Source organism: Sorex araneus, chromosome X, assembly GCF_027595985.1.
Source record: "Sorex araneus isolate mSorAra2 chromosome X, mSorAra2.pri, whole genome shotgun sequence".
In the NCBI taxonomy this organism is placed as follows: Eukaryota; Metazoa; Chordata; class Mammalia; order Eulipotyphla; family Soricidae; genus Sorex; species Sorex araneus.
This window is the reverse complement of record NC_073313.1, coordinates 343,413,945-343,427,162: the sequence shown is the minus strand read 5'-3', so window position 1 is coordinate 343,427,162 and position 13,218 is coordinate 343,413,945.

Genomic DNA, 13,218 nt, shown 5'->3' with positions numbered 1-13,218 from the left:
TCTGGTCATGGAACAAACTCTGTCATGACCCAAAAAGCAGTAACTGAATAAGGACCCTGCTGGGGTTAGGAAAGACTAACCTGGTCTGAGGACTGTGGTCTGGAATATAGAGTGAGATGTCCCCAGAAAGAGCCAACCTTTAAGCTTAATATATCTCTTACCGTGCTCATACAAAGTGACTAGAAATATTATAAGAAGTAAATTTACTATGATTGCTTAAATGGATTACTAGCTAAGGAAAGAAGAAAGCAATACACGCTGGATGGAATTCCACCCTTGAGCAGATCTCCTAGTAATCTGGGGTGCTGAACCCTCGGATGAGATTTTTTTTTTAGTTAATCTCTGAAGGAGTGGCTTTCCATCTGTTTGTTGATATGAAAATGTTCAACCCCACTTTTGTGTATTCTCACACTTCATGATTTCTATATACTCATGCTGTAAAGGGCAAGAGGGGACTAGAATGTTGACGACTAGAAAGAGGAGGAAAACTGAGACTTTAGGACTTTTGAGACTTTGGAACTTTGAAGACTAAAAGAAGGACTAGATGATGGCGAAGATTGGAAGTAGAGGACTATGAGACTACCACGAAATGAGGAAGAAGCTATAACAAAGTGGAGAACTTTGAGATCTAACAGGAGACTAGGATGATGGAACTATGGTGACTGGGACTACAACCCAAATTATAACTATGATTGCACCATAAGCGAGAAATTGAACTACACTGGGAAGAGAGAGAAATAAACTGGCTACAGACCAGTCTGGGGCCCAATTCCTGTTTCTCCATTCCCACAGTCCTATTTCCCTCCATTGCTCCACATCTGGCCTGGGGAGGAGGCTCTTGGCCATTGAACGCTAGCATCCCATGTGCCCATTGAGATTTTTTCTTTGAAACTCACACACACAAACATATATATATATGTATATTATATAATATATATTATATTATAATATATGATATATAATATGCATATATATGTACACATATTTGCCTAGACAATGGACTATTTTGCACCTCTAGGAAAAGACAAAATCATGAAATTTGTATGACATAGATAAAACTATAACTAGAACTTGAAGATATGATGCTGAGCGAGGTCATTCAAGATAGGGATAGATACAGAATTGTCTCTTTCAAATATTGAGATTTAAATATACCTCAAGGTGCAATAGAGGGCCCAAAACAACAGAATAAGAGAGTTGGTCTACAGAACTGAGTTTCTGCGGAGCAGTTGGGGACAGTGTTGAAAGGAAGGAGACTTGGGGGCATTGGGAGAGGGAGGTGAATACTCTGCAGGTGGTGAAAATATGTACACATGAACTCATCATTAACAGTATTATAAATTTCGTTACCTCAATCAATACAGATTTTTAAAGTAGTTAAACACAATATATGAAGTCAGAATAATATCTAGTGAATAAAAGCGGAGTGATGAACTCTTTCATTACTGATCCATTGAAACTATTTAGAAGAAATGAACAGCAATTAACCAAATAGCTAATATGAAGCCACATATATACCCCACTGCCTGCCAGGAACTTCCACAGCTAGTCTATTTCAGAATTTATTTTAAGTGAAAAGAATGATTAAAAGTTATCAATATTTAAGGCTAAAGCAATAGTACAGTGATTTGGGCATTTTTCTTGCATATGGCCGACCTGTTTTCGATCCCCAGCATCCCATATGGTCACCCAAGAACCATCAGGAGTAACTCCTGAGTGCAAAGCTGGGAATAAGTCCTGAGCACCACTGGGTATGACACCCCACAAAAAAATAACCAAAACATAATCAATATCGTATATGGTTTATAGTCATGAATGCTTTTTGTAAAGAAACCACCAAGTCTGATCAATTTAATTGATTATTAGCTGTTTCCACTCAGCTCTGGCTATTCAATCTCTGGCAATTCAATCATAACTATTATGTAAGGAAGGTCTAGAAGGAGAATATACTTCACAGTCTACAGTAAAATTACACTGTGCAGAGTAGTGTTTGTTGGGTCCTAAGGAAGACCTCACAAAGAATATAGAAATGTGTCAAGTAGAAGTATTTGTTGACTGTACTTTTAATATGGGGCTGGAATGATAGCACAGTGGGTAGGGTGTTTGCCTTGCATGCGGCTGACCTGGCTTCAATTCCTCCATCCCTCTCAGAGAGCCCTGCATGGCAGAGCCTGGCAAGCAAATCGATGAACAATAGGATGACAGTGACAGTAACAGTGACTTTTAGTATGATCTTTAATAAGAATTGCTAAGCAGCAGACATATACATAAATGCAGGGGGAATAAAGGAGTTTCTCAAATTGAATATTCTGGGCCAAAGAGTCAGTGTAATGTAAGAGTAATGTGGTACTACTAGGATCCTTAAGGGTTGGAGATAACCCATTCCACCTGCCACCCTATCAGTGCTGGAGTGCCTTCAGGGTCACACCTAGAGGTACTCAGTGGACCATGTAATGCTAATTATTAGACTTTTGTTTACTGCATGCAAGGTATATACCTTAAACATTATAATATATCTCGGGCTACAGGGATGCAAAAATTAACCATCATTTGCATTACAAATAAATGCTCTTTGAAATCGATACTAAGGAAAATAGAATAAATTTAAGCATATGATTCTACTAGAAACTGTACACCCAATTTCATCCTTTTGAATATCTGTAGCCCTTAATGACCTGTTATCAATGAATAATGAGCCATAAATGATTAGGAAATTATTCACTCATTCTTAACATATTTGCTCAGTCCTCTTAATGTGTCAAGGAATGTGAAGGGCATTGATGGCACAAAGATAAGTGTGGCAGCATTTAATCTGTCAAGTTTAATGTGAATGCAATATTGAGGATTCACTGCTTCAATAGAAGTGGTTTTCAGGTTTTATGAAACTGCTCTCCTGAGATGAAACTCAGACCAAAATAGATATGTGTGAAGCTCTGAAGGATTTTGCTAGAAATTTTATTCTTGTTTTCACTAATGCTTAAACTACTAAAGTTGAATGAAAAAGTTTGCCTTGTTTTACTTTAAATTCATTTTCCTCTTCTACCAAACAAATAGAATCTTGCAGCCAGTGCAATACTTTTTATTTAAAAGTAAAAAACTGGGGCTGGAGAGACAGTATAAGAGGAAGTGCAGCTGACCTGTGTACAATTCTTGGCATCTAATTTGGTTCTCTAAGACCCATCAGGAGCCAGGAGTACCTCCTGAGTTCTGCAGAATGTGCTCCCAACTCCCCACCCACCAAATAAAGGTATGACTCTTAAGTAGGGATCATTTTTAAAAAATAAATAAGCAACTGCAATAGATGGTGATGCTTTCACAATGCTTTAAGTTATGAGCTCAGAAGGAATCATGATTCTGACACACATGATTGTGATCTCTGTCAAATTCTGCAGTCTCCTTTCCATACTTTCTTAATTTCAAGTTAATTTCAAGTTCCTTATCTCCTTGAAATGGAAAAACAGTTCTCTCCAATATGGAAAGAACTCCTTCAACTTTGCCCAAAGAGATGAGCACAAATCTATAGAGTTGATCCAAAGATTGCTCCATGATTCTTTTATGTCTAAACAATAGGAAACAAAGGGCTTAGAACTAGTAACTCTAGATTTACTAGTATATCAAGATTTGAATTCTATTTCCATCACACTAGCTATATGACATAAGTCAAAATATTTAACATGTCTTACATTTTCAGCTTTAGCTGTCTCATCTTTAAAAGGAAAAATAAAAGAATGACAAAGCATCTAACCAACAAAGCCCTGGTCAACAAAGAAGCAACTCATGTCTCTCATCATATCACATACTGCCTCTCTGATGAAAATGTAAGTGAGAGAAAAGGTAAGAGAAAGCAAGAAGAGGAGATTCAGAAGCTATAGGTAAGAGTAGGGACCTTGGACTGTGGTATAGAAGCAAGATATCCATATATAGAGAGATTTATCTAATCACTAGAATCAATCTACTTAAAGCATAGGACAAACATTGCAATGATCAAACTTAAAACTGTGTCTGTCAGAATGCAGGTTGTGGGATAGGGAGGGAACCTGAGGTGACTGGAATGGATGTAGACACTGGTAAGAATGGAGCTGGAAAGATTGAGACTGTTGAGCTGGAAAGATTAACACTTATAAATCACAGTGCTGGAAAAAAATGAATGGTTCTGCTGCGTTTTTAAGTAGTTACATTCTTCTCAGTACCTTTCTGGGATTGATCAATTTAATTATGTCTCAAAACATATACAAAACATAGGGGCCACTGTAGCCAGATTCTCACTATAGCCAGAAAAAAAAAAACAGAATGAAGAGAATGACAAAAATTGTCTTACATAGTTAACAAGGAGCAAAATCTAGATTCAAATAGAAGCCCTTTCCACCCAGAGTCCTTACTCTTTTTAATTGTCTCAAGATAGTTTTGACAAACACATCCTTCTGTTTTTCCTGTGCATAATCTTGCAAGAAGCCCACCCGCGTTCAGCTCCTCCAAACCTCTTGGAGAGCCTGGCAAGCTACTGAGAGTTTCCCACTCGCATGGCAAAGCCTGGCAAGCTAACTGTGGCGTATTTGATATGCCCAAAACAGTAACAACAAGTTTCACAATGGTGACGTTACTGGTGCCAGCTCGAGCAAATGGGTGAGCACTGGGATGACAGTGAGTGATACAGTGATAATCATACAGGGAATTTGTGTCTGAAATGGCTTTTTTCTCTCTCCAGTATTTGTATTGTATGTATTCAATATCAAAATGCCCATAATGATCACTATGAGTGTGAACACAGATTTCTCTATTAAACTCAGAATAACTGAGTTCGTTCCACCTTTCTGTCATCTCCGTGAGGCGGGAAGAAGTACCTAATCTTACACTGGATGAACCAAGTAAGACCTTCCCTCTCCCAACCCCTAACCCCACACCCCATCGGCCTATGACAAATGGTATTATTTTCATGAACTATTCTTCTATAAAACCAATAGAGCTGCTGAAACACTTATGAATTAGAGCACCAACACGTCTGCTGTATCTTCAGGCACAAAGCATAGATCTGATTCAAATGAAACAAGACATTAGATAAAAACTCCTTGGGGCAGTGGTAGCAGATGAAAGGTTTGGCCTGCATGCAGCACACTGCTCTTTTGATGGATAGCTTTTTTTTTTTTTCAGAATTCAGCCACAGCTGACTTTTTAATTGTGAGGACCATAAATGAGATATGGAAAGCAAAAAAGTTAACTTGAGGTTTACTGTAACTTCCAAAGAAGGTCTTCCTGGCACAGGCAGACTGGATGACTTGTGGCAGTATTAGAGTATATTGCTTTTTCATGTTTATTCCCAGACTTCCCACCCACCTGCTCCTGCTCATAGGTCCTTTTCTTTCACAGAAGACTTTGTCCTTTTTACTGGATCCATCAGACTTCTCTTGGTCAAGCTATTCTTGATTAGGTGCCACACCAAAGACCTACACATATTCCATATAAACACACAGAGCTACATACTACACATACTACATATGCATATAAACACACATTACACACATTCTTCACACACAAAAATGCAGGCCAAACCACATACAACCTTAGAGTTATTAGAATCTAAGATTGTGTGAATACATTTTAATATAGTTCTGTTAATTTTGGAGGCTCTATATTTACTATCCTCATGACCTCGGACTAATAGATTACTCAACTATCTAGAAATTTCATTTGGGGCTTTCCAGTGTAGAAAGAGGCAGCAGAGGAACTGAGGAGAGAAGACGCACAATTAATTAATAGGGCATTAATTCTTGCTCCTAATTAAAATCAAGTAAAAATAGGAACTTGACAGGTGTTTGGCCTGAAAGAGCATATTAAACAATTTTCAACCTCTTGGGGAAAAGCTTGGAAAACCCTTAGAAAGCAGTTAGAGGACATTTTCAAAACATCCTCCTTTTGTGGTGAAATGAACACTTTTGAGAATCTTCCATGTTTGTCTTTTCCTCCAAACCTATATACCCCTTCTACCCAACAAACCTTTTAATAAGTCATGACAAAATATTAATTATCTGATTAGAGTTATACATCATAAATAAACAGAAAAAGTAGATGAACTATGTGACCTATCAGTTTATTTCTAAAAATCAATCTTATCAAGTAGAATTCCGCTTTGTAAGGGGAACCCATTTCTTCTCGTTTGTTCACAATGTATTTTCAGTATTTAGAACATGGCTACTATGAAGTGTGCAGTAAATACTTGCTAAATGACTCAATCAAAAATAAATATATATTTTATTTGTTATTATTTTTATTTCTTTTTGGGTCACACCTGGCGATGGTCAGGGGTTACTCCTGGCTCGGTACTCAGGAATTAGCCCTAGCATTGCTTGGGAATCGAATCCGGGCCAGCTGCATACAAGGCAAACTCCCTACTTGCTGTACTATCGCTCCAGCCCAACATCTATATTTTAAAAGACAATTCAAGGAACTGAGGTGTTTAAGGCACAACAAGTCTCCTTTAATAATGAAATATCATTTTGTCTTTGTGACACCAACTTTTGATCTTCATAAGATCTTCTCAAGAGCTTTTTTGAGTCAGCTGAGATCTGAGATCATTAAAGTAATAGTTTACATTTAACAGTTGAGGTTTGCATTGATTTTAAGAGATACTAAAATTTACCAGAGAGAGACTGGTGGCATCAAATAATAGAAAATATTTATTACAGTTTTGAGAGCCATGAATTTTAAATTAGGGTTAGGGCCAGGAAAAATTCTTTCAAATTACTTTGTAGTGAATTTTCTGTCATAAGATTTTTATTCAAGAGATTCTACAAAAATATTATTTGCCCTGAGTATATTAATTATTACAAGATCAATACTGTATTAATGACTATATCACAACTATAATGAAATAACATAGGGTCTCAAATGATAGTACAGCAGCTAATGTGCTTGTCTTGTACGCAGGTGACCTGGGCTCATTCTCTGACACCCAGTATAGTCCCCTGAGCCCTACCAGGAGTGACTCCAAAGCACGGAACCCAGAGTAAGTTCTAAGCACTGTTAGGTGTGGCTGAAAACCAAAAATCAAAAATAAATAAAATAAAATTAAATATAATCAGGATATACAAGTAAAAGTTCAAATAGTATCATTTTGACAGAATCACTTGTAAAACTACCTCTAGTATATTTGATAAAGAAAACTCATCTACAAGGGGCTGGAGCGGTAGCACAGCCGGTAAGGTGTTTGCCTGGCAAGCAGCCAACCCGGGTTCGATTCCCAGCATCCCATATGGTCCCCTGAGCACTGCCAGGGGTGATTCCTGAGTGCAGAGCCAGGAGTAACCCCTGTGCATTGCCGGGTATGACCCAAAAAGCAAAAAAAAAAAAAAAAAGAAAGAAAGAAAACTCATCTACAAACTTATCTCTTCGCTTCAGAATTGAATTATGTATGTACTTCTATATTCCTGCATTTCTCTATGACTATCCTTTTATAAATTTTGGCATAATGTTTTATAAATATTGTTAGTCATTTAGTTTCTGTACTAAACTGGAAGTTTCTGGCACATAACCATTTCTCTAAAAAAAATTTAGTAGAATGAGTAACAGACAGATCACATTTTCACAAAATGGTTGAAGGTAAATTGTGATAGCCACGTTCAGTGCTTTGGTATTTAATGAAGAACCTAAACTAATTATAATTGTGTTCATAAGAGATTGAAAACTGACTAGGAAAAAAATGGTAGAGGTGAATAAATCAGAGGAAATGATGCTAGGGAAGTCATGCCATGGTGAAGTAGCCATGATTGCTGACATATTTCCACATGAAGTAGTTTTCAAAGTATTGTAGCTATGTAAAAACACATGTACGTATACACACATAGTATATGCACAGTTTAAAACAATTAAAACAATTCCCATGATAACTTCCAAATGTTTTATTCTTTTATCTACTCAAAAAGTTTCTCATTTTTAATTTTAGCATTAAGTCTTATTTTAATTTATTTTAAAGTTATATTTAAAATTATTTTTAATTTGGTAAAGATAATCAGAGTTTATAGACATTTGTTTATCATATATAATGATCACTTATATTCTGTGTAGTATGTAGGACAACATAGCCTCGGGTAGTTTAGGTTTATTGGGAACTTTCCTCTATGTTTATTTGTAACTTCCTTCTTAGTGTTCTGTTGACTTGTAAATATTGTTTTTCTCTTCTCCTTGAGTCCTTTGCATAGTTTATTCAGAGCCATGTCTTTTTGTATGGGCACAGGAAGACTATGCTATGCTTTTGTAACTTGGGAGTCGTTTATCTATACATGATATTTTCCTCCTGGGTATCTGTTCTCTTGATCTAAGCCTCAGCTGCCCTTACTTCCTAGCGCCCGCCCCCCCCCCCCCAAAGCAGGGTCCTGATGAGGGACGGGATGGACCCAGAGCAAGCGGTGAGTTATGTGCTACCCTGGCATCGAGATGGGCCTAGCCAAAATGCCTCATTCTTAACTGTAAATTAAGAGCTTGATCATGGACAAATGCTGTCATGATCCAAAACGTAATAACTAGATTTGGACCCTGCTAGGGTTAGGAATGATTAATCTGGCCTGAGTGCTGCAGTCTGAGTCTGTGGCAAGATGTTGCCAGGAGAGCTGCCCTACAAGTCTCAATATATCTCTTACTATATCCATACAAAAATAACTAGTTTTAAGATGTTGGTGGAGTTTTTGGACTGAGGAAAAGAGAAAAACACCTTAAGGGGTATTTTGCCTGGGGCAGGCAGGAAGGGTTTTGGAATGCCCCTAGGTGGTGCTTCCTTTGAATCTAGGGGCCCTCAGGAAGGGCTTTCTTATGTTGATCTTTCTACCTGACTGTGTGTGTTCTAGAGGGCAAGGTGGAGAGACAAGTAGGGGGAGAGTCTAGTGAAGAAAGAGAATCCAGAGAGTGAGGATGGAAGAATGAGGAGCTAGGAAGAAAGACTGGGACAGAGGAGAGACAGAACATTGAATAAACGGTAACTAATCAGCAACCAGCTTGGTTCTTGTTGTTCCTTCGCCTGTCCTTGACCAACAGTCATCCCGATCCAGCCCATACACAGCGGCTCAAGAGCACCGAATGCTGACCGTGAGACAGAAACACCCAGAGAGCCCTCGAGCACACATCCTTTGGCGCGAGTAGTTTTTTACAGATGATGATGGATTATATTGTCAAGGATGACATTGATACCATTTTCAAAAAATTTCCAAGATGAAAGAAACTTTGTTCAATGGAAGATAGATGCCTTATATTCAAAGATAATGACAAACCAGAAAAGTTTTAATATGTAGTTTAGTTTATTGAATTAACATTTGTATAAAATGAATTATATGTCAACAAATGATTTGAGCATTATAAATACTTGATTTTAAAGTTCTTATCAAATGAATATAATATATAAGTGAGTAACAAGCAATTTAGAAACAATAAGAAATAAATTTTCACAGAAGTGCCTACTGGTCTTGTTCACTAGTGAAGTTTTCATAGAGGAGTTATGTGTATTTGACTTTGAAGAACAAGTGACCTTTGGTCATGGAAAAAATATTGATATAAGGTGTTTTAAGTAAAGTCACATTCATCTTGGTTTTATTATATCAAGCTTACTGTAGCTACCCTAAAATAGGTACTGTATACATAACCTAAAGTAGATCATTCCACTCCAATAACTGAGGCATAATAAATAAATAATCACTGCCACTGTCATCCCGTTGCTCACAGATTTGTTCAACGGGCACCAGTAACGTCTTCTCATTGAGAGATTTATTGTTACTGTTTTTGGCATATATTAAATGTCATAGAACTCAGTTGCCATGAATAAAGGTGCAGTTAAAGAATAATATGAAGGCCCTCTAAAGGGAATAAGAATGGAGTGTAGCATCGGGTGAAGAGACTTATTTATGCGCTCTTAGATTGCTCAGGGGAGAGGTTATTGACCTAAGGGGTAAAAAATTCAGCCTTAATAGTGGGAATAAGTGGCCACATCGAGATAGTACACCAATTAGACATCCAGATGACTCAAATACATTGATAAATAAGTGTAATCCATGTAACCTTGATATCTGTTCTCTAAAATCAGATATTATCTTCACTAAGTATTCTCAATTTTAAATCTTATTATCATCTCCATATCAATTGTCTATCATCTGTCTTTCACCTGACCTCCACATTGTCTCTTTCTGTGTCAATTTATTTTCTCTTCATGACAGAACAAGTCATAGACAACTTAATTTGTTCTTACTTATATCTGTCCCAATTTTAGGGACATCTTAGAGAATCTTAGAGATCTTAGAGAAGACAAGGCTGATTATACTTTTGTGGGAATGTCCAATCTTTTTTTCACGATCAGACTTCTTTTTTTTTTTTTTTTTGCTTTTTGGGTCACACCTGGCAATGCACAGGGGTTACTCCTGGCTCTTCACTCAGGAATTACTCCTGGCGGTGCTCAGGGGACCATATGGGATGCTGGGAATCGAACCCGGATCGGCCGCGTACAAGGCAAACGCCCTACCCGCTGTGCTATTGCTCCAGCCCCCACGATCAGACTTCTTAACTCACTATATCTCATATGTGTGCAATTCTCCTAGCATGTGATCATTTCTTGATTATTCAGTTTCACTGTCACTGTATCATTATCATCCCATTGCTCATTGATTTGCTCAGTGGGCACCAGTAACATCTCCATTGTGAGACTTGTTGTTACTGTTTTTTGGCATATCGAACACACCATGGGTAGTTTGCCAAGCTCTGCTGCACAGGTGGGATACTTTTGGTAGCTTGCCGGGCTCTCCGAGAGGGATGAAGGAATTAAACCTGGATCAGCCACGTGCAAGGCAAATGCCCTACCGCTGTGTTATTGCTCCAGTCCATTTAGTTTCACCAAATAAAAAAAATCACTGGTAGCAATATTATAAGTCACTATGGAATAACGCTAGTTAGGTAGTGTGTTTGCTATTGGTATCATTAATGATAAGAAGTGGTAATCGTTCTGTTTAATTAAGTTGCTTCCATAACAATATTATGTTTGAAGTTGGAAGGATTGATAGTTAAGAAGGAATGATAGACAGGAATGGAAGAGATGAAAGAAAAGTTAACCCCATGTCTTTTTCTCATGTTCTTCATCTCAGTGAAAGGAGTGCCTAGTTGTTGATGCCCTCCATTATGTCCCCATGCTTCTGCCTGGTTCAGGATTTAGGAAATGAAGCCACTTCAAGAGTTGAAGTAGGTGTATACTTTACTACATACTCATGTTAAAAAGGTAAAGTCACCTATAATCAATGATGTATAGAAGCTAAAGCAATATGGTTCCCCAATTCATCAGGAATAATTTTAATTAAAGCTTGCTTTCTAGTCTCTAGATATGAACATTCCTCTTGTAGACAGAGGAATAAGTGCCACATGCTTCTCTGATGGCAGTTTCCAGTTGACAGAATTCAGGTGACGGATAGATATGCCAGATCATTGCAGAAAAGAAGAGAGCTCTGCTCTCTTCAGGGAAAAGAAGACTTGGGCTACTTGACTTTTACGAATAGTTGACATCAGTATGTAGACCAAGGGAGGATCCACTGGTCTTTGTTTCAGGAATTCTATGGATCAAAGCATGATTTATTGATTCTTAGGGGATTGTGTTTGAGAGACCTAGGGATCATTAACTACTCTATGTTTATAATTTTTTCTGCTCTCTTTCTTTTTACTGCTGTTAACACAGCTAGAGATGAACGTTGTTGGAAAAACTTTGTCATTTTAAAGCAGATATTTAGAGAAGGAGACATGTATAGGTCATGGACAAGTTCACCTGAATTTCTAAAGTTTGCATGGTTTGAAAGTTTGACTTTTTAAATTTCAAATTCCATTAAAGAAATGAAGCTTTTTGTGTTTATAAAAAAGGAATAGAACCCTAAGAAGTGCTATATGTTGAAAAGGCATTATGAATGAAAGGCTAAGTTCAAAGAAAGTGAATCTTTTGATTCTATCCAATCTTTCTAAGTCTAATTGTGCAAAACTCCTTTGGCATAGCTCAGGGAAGCAACACAAATTAATCCACCTATAGGCTGCTTCACCAACTTTATATCGGTATTATACTCCTGAGAGACTCTTACACATATAGAATAAAGTCCCCACAACAACACTGCAACACAGTTGTATAATCACCGTTTTTTTGTGGATGAGAAACTGGTTCCGACCAAGGTTAAGTGACTTGACCTAAATCATATAACATATAGTTAAATAAGTAACCACATTAATTGTCTCCAAAACATTCATTTAAGTCAGAAGTTTCCCCTCCTGTTTTCCTTTCCCAAGCTACTGGATGGAAACTAATACTATCTTAAAGAAAGTAGATAAACTCTATTCAAAAGGATAATAGATATTAAGTCTTTCATTTTATGTGTATATGTACACTTATATACACATATAAAATCTATATGCACATGGAAGTTATAGATGATATCTATTTGTGGCATAGGTATATTCTGGATATTCACTTCAAGTATTAGCTAATTACTAATATTGCTTGCATTTCTTTTCCATCAACATGCTAAATACTATGTGCCTTAGATACACAAAGGACAATGCCCAAAAATGTATTTTTTTTGTTTTGTGTTGTTATCATTTTGTTTTTGTAACCAATTTGTTATCAAATAGAGAAGGGAATGAATCATTGTTGGAAGCATCCGATTAGTAACAAATTAATTTTATCTCATTGTGATTTTTAAGAGCTATTTGAGAATTTGTGTGAAAGTACCCAATTTGCATAGAGACATCAAGTATGTTTTCCTTAAAGAGTAAAGGCTGAGCATCATAAAGGAAAGTCCAGAGAGGTGAAAAGCTGGATACCAGAATATCCAAGAAGAATCATGTGTAAAATAATTATAGAAAACACACTGACTGTTTAGTTAAGTAAATTATTATCTTGAATGGATAACAGACTTCTTTATTGGCAGGTGTTGTGAGGAATCTACCATATCCTTCCGTTGTCTGGGAAAGTGAAATCTCTTCTTGGAATCTCAAGTATTTGAATATGCATGATATATAAGCACCATTTAATATGAAATAAAGTTTACTAAGTCCACAATTAATGTAAGAGGGGTTTCTCAAGTGAAGGGTCAAATGTATAGCACTAGAATGGAAGGCATATTTTGGGTTTTCATTTTAGATGGAATTATAGCTAGATTAAGGTATGTTGTCCCAGACCAATGTCTGTTGATAAAGTAGTAAAAAGCAAAGTGAATATTTCTT